Below are 12,041 nucleotides of genomic sequence, written 5' to 3'. Positions count from 1 at the left end.
TAGGGGTGAGAGAGTTTTTAAGTAAGTTGTTCCGATAATGTGATGAGTGTAATGATAATTGAAATAGTTATGGGAGTGTGAACCAGGGAACCTGATGTAGTATGTAGGGAAGGATTTTTGGAGGAAATTACTTTTAAATTGAGGGCTGATAATGGAGTAGAAATTAGCCAGAAGAGAGGCAGAGGGTCTTAGCGTGAGGGCATGGGATAAAAGAACAATAGGTTGGGAGAAGATAAGTCCCTGCATGAGAGCATGGGAGCAAAGGAGGGCTGCCATTGAGGAACCGAAAGACATCTAGTGATTATAATAAAAAAAACTAAAAACAAAACAAAACAAAAAACAAGTCTAGGGATGATGGAGCAGTGGTCCTGGGGAATCAGTGACTTGACAGGCTTAAGAAATAAGCAAGTGAGGGAGTTCCTGTCATGGCACAGTGGAAATGAGTCCAACTAGGAACCATGAGGTTGCTGGTTTGATCCCTGGCCTCGCCCAGTGGGTTGGGGATCCGGCGTTGCTATGAGCTGTGGTGTAGGTCACAGATGTGGCTCAGATCTGGCGTGGCTGTGGCTGTGGTGTAGGCCAGCAGCTGTAGCTCTGATTGGACCCCTAGCCTGGGAACTTCCATATGCCACAGGTGTGGCACTGAAAAAAAAAGAGAGAAGCAGCAGCAAGTGCTTAAAGCGCATTGTAAACCAGGTTTAAAGATTTAGTATTGGAGTTCCCTGGTGACCTAGTGGTTAAGGATTTGGTGTTGTCACTGCTGCTATGGCTCTGATTATAACTGCGGCTCAGATTCAGAGCCTGGCTTGGAAATTTCTGCATGCAGTGGGTGCAGCAAAAAAAAAAAAAAAAAGGTTTAGTGTTATACTAAGAGCTGCGAGATGCCAATAAAAGCTTTTAAAGTGGAAGAGACATCATATCTTTAAAACTTGGAAGTTCCGTCACTTGTGATGAAACATGATGGAGGATAATGTGAGAAGAGAATGGTATATATGTATATGTATAACTGGGTCACTTTGCTGTACAGCAGAAATTGACAGAACATTGTAAATCAACTATAATAAAAAAATAAAAAATAAAAAAATGAAATTTGAAGTTCATCATGTATGTATATGCCAGTAACATAAGATACAAGCAGAAAGAGGCCTCTTGGAGTCCAAGACATATTTTTTTCAGTTAGTCTACACTCCAATCTTGTGTTAGAATTTGTTTCTGGGATAAATTTTAAATGTCAAAGGCAATAAAAATTCCAAGTTACTTCTTTTTTGAACTATAGAAAAGCTAATGTCTTTGACCAACTTTAAAAGACAAACAAATCCAGGAGTTTCTGCTGGGGCCTAGTGGGTTAAGAATTTGACTCCAGCACCTTGGGTTGCTGTGGAGGCTCGGGTTTGATCCATGGCACAGTGGGTTAAAGGAGGTAGTGTTGCCATAGCTGCCACGTAGACCAAAGCTGCAGCTTGGATTTAATCCCTGGCTGGGGACTTCCATATGCCGTGGGTGGAGCCATAAAGAAAAAAAGACAAATCGTTAGTTCTTCTATGAGTCAAATACTAACTGTAGTACTTGTGTGAGTCAAACACTAATTGATAAATTCAGCCTTGATGTTACTCTCTCAGAATTTGTCAGATGTTGACATTGCATGGACTGAGTCCAGTCTTCTAGGAACTAAGCCAAGTTGAACCAAATTAGTAGTAAGCCTTCAGGATTGGATAGAAAGTTATCCACCCTCTGGAAATGAATAATGAGCTTGCCTTCTGTTTGTGTGCACTCTATAACTGCATGCATGGTTTATGAGATCTGGTAATTTCTCATCTACTTTGAGTTAGTATATTTCGTGATAGCAAATAATTGATTTTGAAATTAATAAATATTATTTTGGGTTTGTAACTTCAAAAGGCGATCTGTAAACTTAGTTGATTTTATTTTGTTTTGATGAGTGATTTCCTAAATTTTCAATCAAGTTAGCCTTGTCTAAGAAACACCAATTTATTACTTTTTATCAGAAGTTTACTTTGTTTCTCTGGAGTTCCTGCTGTGGCTCAGGGGGTTAAGGATCCAGCTTGTCCCTGTAGGCTCCAGTTCCATCCTCGGCCTAGCACAGTGGATTAAAGATCTAGTATTGCTACAGCTGTGGTGTAGGTCACAGCTCCAGCCCAGATTTAGTCCCTGGCCGAGGAATTTCCAAATACCTCTGGGGCAGCCAAAAAAGAAAAAAAAATTTTAATTTTCTAAATTTTTTTTTTGGCCGTACATATGGCATGAGGAAAATTCCCAGGCCAGGGACTGAACCCAAGCCACAGCAGTGCCAATACCAGGGAACTGCAATTTCTAAATTTTTTTGGTAACTGGCCAATCCGTTTTCTTTAGTCATTGAATGTACAGCAGTAATTTGCTTATGCTAAAACTAAATTGGGTACTTTAATTGAAATATGTTGACATTTTGAATACTATGTAAACTTTGAAGCAGTTTACCACTTCTCCTATAGATTTAGAACATTTTTTTAAGAATGGGACATATCCGGAGTTCCGTGGTGGCTCACTGAGTTAAGGATCCAGCATTGTCTCTGCTGTGGCACAGGCCGCTGCTGTGGTGCAGATTTGAAACCTGGCCCTAGAACTTCTGTATGCTGCAGGCACAACCGAAAAAAAAAAAAAAAAAAAAAAAAAGAGAGAGAGAGAGAGAATAGAATAGAACGAATCAGGCAGATTTTTGGAAAAATCAGTATCCTGCACAGTTTTAATATGCACAGGTTTCAGTCATCATGGTTAGTTAATACCAGTTATCCAACAACATGGTTCACATTTTAGTTACCACCATACTTTGAGTAAGTGCATAAAGTACCAACTTGGCTTCTGGCTCTTCAGTCTACAGTGAACTGTAGACAATGTCAGTAGCCTATGTGTATCATGATCAGTGACTGGTCAAGTCACTTATTTCGAAGCCTGGTCATTATATATTGATATTCATGCATAGGCAGCGAAGTGTGTACTTGTGTCTCTTTGTCTCCTATTGATAAACTCATGAGGTTTGTTTGTTTTTTTAAATGGATAATTGAAAGAGGGAATTGGCCAACAAAGGTAAATATGCAGCAAAAAAACCAAAAACTGATGATGCCAGAAGTGAAATTTGAATCACACATAAATGGAGTTATAGAAGAAACAGTTCACCATGGGAATGTGGGTGCTGTCACCATTTGAGAGACTCTAGGTACACAACCAAAGGAATTTAGTGAAGGCAAACTTATCGAGATAAATGAGAAAAGTGATATGACAAAAGATGAAGCTGTTTTGGAGGAAGAGACAAGCAAAATACTGCCAATTAAAGGAACTCTTAAGAGATATTTCATGATATTGAAAGTACACAATATAAAATGTTAGGAATTGATCCAAACTTAGAAAGGAATATGACAATTTGCCAATGCATAGAAAAGTAGTATTTTAACTATACTTGACAAATTTTTACAAAGAATTGTAAGTTTTCAATGGGAACTCCAATGTCATGAGTAATTATAATTTTCCACATTAATTATTAAAATAACAGAGTTTTCGTCGTGACACAGTGGAAAAGAATCCAACTAGGAACCATGAGGTTGTGGGTTCGATCCCTGGCCTCACTCAGTGGGTTATGGTTCTGGCGTTGCCGTGAGCTGTGGTGTAGATTGCAGATGCAGCGTGGATCCCGTGTTGCTGTGGCTGGCAGCTGTAGCTCTGATTAGACCCTTAGCCTGGGAACCTCTGTATGCCGTGGGTGCGGCCCTAAAAAGAAAAGAAAACAAAAAACAAAAAAAAAAAAAACACTAAAATTAAAAAAATAAAATATCTTTGCATATTAACTGCATATTACAGGTATTTATTGGTTTAATTCTATGTGCCTGGCCCTGGGCTCTGCCTTTAAGATACAAGATAAATAAGATCAAAGACCCTTAATTAAGAGGAGGAAGTTAGTTACATAAAATGAATCACACAAGATTAATTATAATCAAGGGCGATATATTATTCAGTGTGCTAAGATGTACCTGTTTTGACAGGAAGGTCAGTGAAGACTGGAGATGGTAAATTTTTTTTTTTTGTCTTTTTGCCATTTCTAGGGCCGTTCCTGCAGCATATGGAGATTGCCAGTCTAGGGGTCATTCGGAGCTGTAGCCGCCCCTAAGCCACAGCTACAGCAATGCAGGATCCAAGCCAAGTCTGCAACCTACACCATAGCTCACGGCAGTGCCGGATCTTTAACCCACTGAGCAAGGCCAGGGATCGAACCTGCAACCTCATGGTTCCTAGTCAGATTCGTTAACCACTGAGCCACGACAGGAACTCCAGGAGATGGTAATATTTGAGTTTTGTTTAGAATTTTGTCATCTTGATGAGTAGGACCAGGATAGCATCCTGGAAGGCATCCAATCAAAGAGGCACAAGACACCAGGTTGTTTCAGAAATTATGCCAGAGCATGAGCTGTGCCTGGGGATAGCTAAGTAGTGTGGGTATGGTGGTTAGGATTTGTATAACCTATTAAGAGGTTATAAGCAACAGACAGACTTGGAAAGTTAAATACAGAAGCAAAATTGCCAAATTTGCGTTTTAAAAGATAGCTCAGATAGTTTTATTTTCATTTTATTTGTTTATTTATTGTCTTTCTAGGGCATATGGATAAGGTTCCCAGGCTAGGGGTCTAATTGGAGCTGTAGCTGCCAGCCTATGCCAGAGCCACAGCAACTCGGGATCCCAGCCTTATCTGCGACCTACACCACAGCTCACGGCAACGCTGGATCCTTAAACCACTGAGCGAGGCCAGGGATCGAACCCTCAACCTCATGGTTCCTAGTCGGATTCGTTAACCACTGAGCCACGACGGGAACTCCCGAGTTTTATTTTTAAAAATGGGATTATAGTAGGTAAGAGTTCTTGAGGACTTGAACTAGAGCAGTGTATAAAGAAAGGAAGGGACAGATACAACGGCAGTTTGGGAAGTTAATTACATAGTATGTGGATAGAAAGAAAAACTGAGGGAGAAGAAGTAAACTAGGCCTTGGAGAAATATAGTTAATTTTAAAGATTAAAAGATTAGGTTAATAAATGATCTTAGTATAGTTTTCCCTTGTCGACTAGATGGGATGAGCGAGGGACAATTACTGAATTATGGAATATTTACATGCTTTATTGGCAATGTTTCTTTTTTCATTTTATTCATTAACAAAGGTATATGTTAGCTGAGTTAGCTCTGGGACTTTTTAGTTTTTTTTTAATTAAAAAAATTTTTTTTTGTCTTTTTGCCTTTTCTAGGGCCGCTCCTGTGCATATAGAGGTTCCCAGGCTAGGGATCTAATCGGAGCTGTAGCCGCCAGCCTACACCACAGCCACAGCAACGCAGGATCCGAGCCTCGGCTGTTACTTACACCACGGCTCATGGCAATGCCAGAGCCTTAACCCACTGAGCGAGGCCAGGGATCGAATCCTCAACCTCATGGTTCCTAGTGGGATTCATTAACCACTGAGCCACGACGGGAACTCCAGCTCTGGGACTTTTTAAAGTGATCTGTTTCTTCTTTTCATAGCTTGGAAAATCAGGAATATACTTCTTTCTAGTATACAAATAATTCTATTATAGTAACTTTAGTTAAGTTGTAGGTAGTGTTGCACTGCTGAGAATCCTTTGGGGATTATTCCTCCAGAATAAAGGGTAGTTCTGGAAGGGGAAGGTTGCTCTTCTAAAATAAGATTAAAAGTAATTGAGTAATTTACTTCTGGTCTCTCTAGAACAGTCTTAAGAGAGAAATGACTTGGAAGGTAATTCAGTTATTTTTAGATTATGATAAAGTATTCATTTTATACTTTTAATTTCTGATATAAAATCAAAAATGGTTTATTTTCTAATATGCTTCTTTGCAGTTGATATTCATGTTCTTCACTTGTTTTAACCTCAGTTTAATTTTGTGTAGTAGTATATGCATTCAAGTAGTTAAATGGGTACTAACCATAATATTTTTGAGTTTTATTGTCTGTAGCTGCCACCATCAGCATCATCATCATCATCATTATTATTTTATTGCTGCACCTGTGGCACATGGAGGTTTTGAGGCAAGGGATTGAATCCACGCCTCTGTAGCGATCCGAGCTGCTGCAGCCAGATTCTTAACCCACTGTGCCATGGTGGGAAATCCTGTAGTTGCCATTATTAAATCAGTCAAACATATGACTATTACAAATACACCTTCACATAAGGTGTTTTGAGAGTGAACTAATGAGAGACTTTGTAGTGTTGGTCAGTTCTAGGCAGGGCCTGTTGAAACCAACTCTCAATTGTATTACAGTTACCATGGTCCAGTCCTTAATTATCTGGTGTAGTACTTAATCTTTCTTAGGGTATACCTAGAACTGATTAGTTTCTTGGTGTATGTGAGAACTAGTGTCCATTGTATATAAATAAATTGACATTTCTAGTGTATGGGTAGTATCGGAGAAGAGAAATGGAGTGGTTTGAGTGACTATTTAACCATAGCTCCTTGAGCCCCTAATGAAATAGCAGTCTCTGATGACAAGGTTTCTCTGTGCCTGGAAGGTCATGTTTGTTTACCTTGGAAAGAGCTGAGTGAACATAAATTTAGTCTGTGAACCCATTTTTTTCATGCTGACTTTCAGTTGACACATGAGATATCTCTTAGAACTGATTCTGATCTCTCTGTCGCTGAGGAATTGTGGGGCCTCAAGTCACCAACTCCACTGGACCTGGTTGCCTTATCTATAGGAAGAATTTAGATTGGATTGATTTCTGAGGATTTTTTCAATTCCCAGTTTATGTGGGCCTTGTAAGCACCCCTGTGATACGGGCAGGGGAAAAGCACAAGCTATGTCAGACTTGTGGAAAGATTGTGGAAACTCTCTCCAGAATTTTATTCTGCCACAGCTCTTTGACTTCAAGATTGCTAGAAATCTACCTTACAGTAGTCCTCCTCCCAGGGCAGGCCACTCAGCTCTGAGGTAGGAAAAGCAGGTGCCAAGGTAAAGAAGAGCAGGCCTTTTTTTAGGGCCGCACGCGGCATATGGAAGTTTCTGGGCTAGGGGTCATATCAGAACTACAGCTGCCGGCCTGCACCACAGCCACAGGAACTCAGGATCCGAGCCACATCTGCTACCAACACCATATCTGCTACCTACACCACAGCTCACAGCAACGCTGGATCCCTAACCCACTGAGTAAGGCCAGGGATCGAACCCTTGTCCTCATGGATACTGGTTGGGTTCATTACTACTAGGCCATGGGGGGAACTCTTTTTTTTTTTTTTTTTTTTTGTCCAGTCCCACATTTCACTTCTCATTGCTCACTTGTCTCTCTGGCAAGACCCCTTCCCACTTTATGTAATAATCTCTTGACTTCCTTATAGATGTCCAGTCTGTCATCTTTCTCACTCCTAAATACCTATTTCCTACAAGAAATGTGCAGGATAATCATCAGGCTTTTACTCTGAACTATAAATGCATTCTTTATTCCCAAATTTGGTGTGTCCAAACATGCTTCTCTTCTGAATAACTTTCTTTGTTAATGGAGAGTTATTTAAGAATGCCACTTTGGAACTCACTGGATTCAGATCCTGACTTCTGAGTATGCTAGCCTGTTGACCTTTGTTCAAGTTATATGACTCCTCTGTCCTTTGGATTTCTCATCTCTAAAACAGGGATTATATTAGCATTTACCACTTAACATTTTTGTGAGAATTAAATGAGAGTATGTTAAGTGCTACTGTACATACTAAATGTTCAGTAAACAAATATCAGTGCTATTGTTATTGTCCATTTGATTTTCAAGCCAGACACTTTCTAGCTTTCATCATCATCTTCCAGTTGTCCTCTCATCAGTATCATTGATGCCTGTGATTCTAGTTTAGATGTGTCCCTTGAATTTGGCTCCTTCTCTTTAGCTTCTGCTTGAAGTCAGGTCCTAATCCCAGAATACTGCAGTAAATTTCTTGCTGCCAAATTCTTCCTTTTTCTGATTTATTTTCCATAATCCCATCATAATTACCTTCATCAAACCATCTGATTGAGAGTCTCTGTTATCTGTAGGTCAGTTACTCTTCGTACATGTTAGAACTCCCACATTGTGGGGTTTTTTTTTGTTTTGTTTTGTTTTGTTTTGTTTTGTTTTGTTTTGTTTGTAGTTCCCAGGCTAGGGGTCGAATTGGAGCTATAGCCACTGGCCTACACCACAGCCACGGCAACACAAGATCCAAGGTGCATCTGCAACCTACACTATAGCTCATGGCAACACTGAATCCTTAACCCACTGAGCAAGGCCAGGGATTGAACCTGCCATCCTCATGGATGCTAGTCAGATTCGTTTCCGCTGAGCCATGTTGGGAACTCCAACTCCCACATTATTAAGACCCAGGTAAAATGTCACCTCTTCTTCAGAGCCTAATCATTCTTTCACATTTAAAGTTTTTTGCTCCTGTTGCATTTTGTTCTTTTATCTTTTTAGCTCATTGTATTTGTCTATGTCCCTCACTTGGACTATAAGCACATCTAGAATGGGAATTCATATGTAACTAACTTTATATTCCCATGGCCTAGCTTAGTGTCTGGCATATGGTAGATCCTTGGAAAATGTTTATTCATTTATTGATTGTGTACCTGAAGAGCAATACTTAGTCCTTTTTGCCTCTTTCCTTTTTTGAGGATCTGAGTTGATTAGAAAGATAAGAACAAAAGGGCACATCCCAAAAGCAACGGAGGGGTACCCTTAGCCCCCTCAGCTTTGAAATTAAAAGGAGTTTGGGAGGTGAGAGACCTAGAAGAGAGTAAGGATTTCTTAAGAACAAAAGATTATGTGATTGAAACATAAAATTAATATTTAATATTCTTGAAATTTCAATAAACATTAGGGATACCATTATTATAGAGATCATTTTAAAAACTTTAAGCATTCATTTAACTTTTAGACTCTGTCCTTACACATTATTGGCAATAACCTCATTTGGAGCATTAGAGTAGTTGTATATTTCAGGGATTGGAGAGGAAAACAGAAGCTAAAGCTCTTCTATTACGAGGAGCTTTAGTAAAGGAAAGAAACCTTGGCCTGAGACAACAGATTGTAGCTGGGTAAAAGGAAGGAGGCCAGTTAATTTCTGGGGTTTATGGAAGAAAGATGACAAGAGGGTGGCCAAGTGCCCTACTTTAGCAGGAATTCCTGTTTCCTTCACAACATACCAACAACAGTCTTTTTCTCCCCTCCCTCTAACTCACTGTGCAGGTGCCACTTACCAGTTTTCTTTATATCTCTAGTTCAACATCAACCATATTCCACAAAAAGCCTTATGATAATCAGTTTAGTGTAAGATTGCTAGTAGTATACTTTGGGCTGTTTTAGATTTGAATAGCATAGTCTGATTTGGGACCTATTTATAATGTTTCTTTGTGGCAAATCTAAGTGCTAAGACTTACAAATGGACTTTTGAAACAATCATTTTATACAATAGGAATTGTCTTCAGTGAACGAAGAAAAAGTTGATAGGGTTAGATTTCTCACGTCTAGGGGAATTGAACCCACGCATCTGCAGCAACCCAAGCTGCTGCAGTCAGGTTCTTAACCTGCTGCACCATGGTGGGAAATCCAGGATTAATGTTTTTGTGAAGTAATGAAGGATCTTTAAAATTTTCAGTATTGAGGATTCATTTATCAAATATATGCCAGTCACCTGTGCAGTGTGCTAGAATTAGTAGTTAGTATGAGTGATAATGGTGACCTGGAAAAGGGTTCTGCCAGTGGAGATTTTGGGAAGTGGAACTAAAGGGCTTGCTGATAGAGGAGTAGGGGAAAGAGAAGAATTCATTACTTTTTAGATTCCTGTTTAGAGCAACTAGGTTGATGGTTAGGGCTATTTAGTAACAGTAAGGCTAGGAGAAAATTGGATTGAATTTTGGATATATAAGTTTGAGATGCCTGTGAGACACCCAGGTATAGATATGGGGTAGAATGCGGTAGAATGTAGAGTCTGCTGGTGCTCTAAGCAGAAGGTTTGGCTGGATTTAAAAATCATGAACGTAAGCTCCTGCCTAGCTCTCTGATGCTTCTGTTTCTCTACTCTGGTTGTACTGGCCTTCTTCAAAGACGGTGGAACTTTGTTCTTATCACTGTATCTCTACCACTAGAACTGTGCCTTCTGGCATGTAGGAAATGTTCAGCAGCTATTTGTGGAATTAATATTTTATAGATGCTGTTTGTTCTTCCTCTGCGTTAGTAATTATCTTGTAATTGATGCTGATTAGGTTGCTGGCATTTGGGGTCTTCAAGAGTGCTTCAGGAGTTCCTGTTGTGGCTCAGCAGAAATGAATCTGACTAGTGTCCATGAGGATGTGAGTTCAATCCCTGGCCTCCCTCAGTGGGTTAAAGAGCCGGCATTGCCATGAGCTGTGGTGTAGGTTTCAGATGTGGCTGGGATCTTGCGTTGCTGTGGCTATGGTACAGGCCACAGCTGTAGCTACAGTCAACCCCCCTAGCTTGGAAACCTCCATATGCCACAGATGTGGCCCTGAAAACACCAAAAAAAAAAAAAAAAAAGCATGCTTCAAAAAATTAAGCTACTTGAACGTGTCACAGGCTCCCATAGGCCAACAATTCCATCTTCTGATACTGACAACTATTTTTGCTGTCAGAATGCCTGCTTTTCTCTCTTTTGTCTCTTGGCATGTGCACTATCGACACTGAAGATCTTTTCTGGTGTCCTGTTTTTGCTTTTATTGAGCATAAATTTCCCTCCCTATACTGTTATTTATCCACTATTTTTTGTGGGTAAAAAAGACTGATCTTACCAGTGCTGCCAGTCAGTAGGAGATTTTCTTTCTATGGGGAAACAAACTAATTCATAAGGTTTCTAGTACATAATCTTTGGATTATATGTTCTTCTTGCCCTTGTTTATTCTTGCTGGATGCAGGAGGGGCTATTCCTGTGGTATAGAAAACCAAGGTGGAGTTGATGGGAAAGGTTAGATCTTTTTTTTTTTTTTTTTTTTTTTTTTTTTAATGGCCACACCCATGGCACATGGAAGTTGCCAGGCCAGGGACTGAATCTGAGCCACAGCTGGGACCTATGCTGTAGCTGCAGCATCACTGGATACTTTAGCCCACTGCACCAGGCTCAGATTCAAACCCTTACCTCTGCAGTGATCCAAGCTACTGCAGTCAGATTCTTAACCCACCCTTCTACAGCAGAAACTCCTAAAATACTGTTGTAATGTCAGGAGAACTGTAGGTCTTTTTCCACCTTGTGGTGTGTTTTCTTCCATAAAGAGGAGAAGTTAATTATATCAGGTAAATGTCACCATTACAGAAGATGTTTCTAGGCTCATAATCAATGTGATGATTTGATTTTTTACTCCCTGAGGCTTTCAGGTAGACAAGTAGTGCTAAAAAACATTTCAGGTTAGTATATACTTTTAAATTTACCTTCTTAAAGTTGACCAACTGTTTTTAAAGCTATGTTAAAATGAGATTTATATCTGAATGATGATCATAATTTCCATTTTCACTTTCTTCCCCTGGAAGGCTTTGTTTTGTTTGGCTGTTGTATGTTTTGTTTTTTTTTTTTTTTAATAAATATATCCCCTTTTTTGGTTCTTAATTTAACAATAATTGATCCAAAAAGTCTTTACTTCTATTGTTACTTTAAGAATTAGCTGAAATTAATTTTATTTGTAAGTTTATTGTTTGATCTGCCATATTTGGGGGCAGCCAAATCCTGTGTAAATTACACTCTTCCTTATTTGAGTCCATTTAATTTAATTGCATAAGGATGTTAAATAGTTTAACAGATATTAATGCTTTCTTTTATACTTATACTGAAATATATATTGGGGAAAAATGTTGGACAGTATGACTTGTAAGTCATTTTTTCTTGGAATGTATTTGGGTGTGTGGTTGGGATGTAGGTTTTTTGTTTTTGTTTTCTTTTAAGTTATTAAGTGTAACTCATGGATGTTCTCTTTTCCAGTCTCTTCTTCACCTAGGATATTGGTTTTTGTTCACTTTGGTTCTACCTTACTTTTCACT

At 39.3% G+C, this 12,041-nt stretch overlaps 1 protein-coding gene across 13 annotated transcripts in view; it reads left to right on the top strand.

Moving 5' to 3' along the window:
- Nucleotides 1–12,041, top strand: part of FERMT2 (fermitin family member 2) — an 87,210-nt gene that overhangs the window by 16,641 nt on the left and 58,528 nt on the right. The window lies entirely within an intron of this gene.

Source organism: Sus scrofa, chromosome 1, assembly GCF_000003025.6.
Source record: "Sus scrofa isolate TJ Tabasco breed Duroc chromosome 1, Sscrofa11.1, whole genome shotgun sequence".
NCBI lineage: Eukaryota > Metazoa > Chordata > Mammalia > Artiodactyla > Suidae > Sus > Sus scrofa.
The sequence above is the reverse complement of the archived record's forward strand: the minus strand, read 5'-3'. Positions and strand labels throughout refer to the sequence as shown.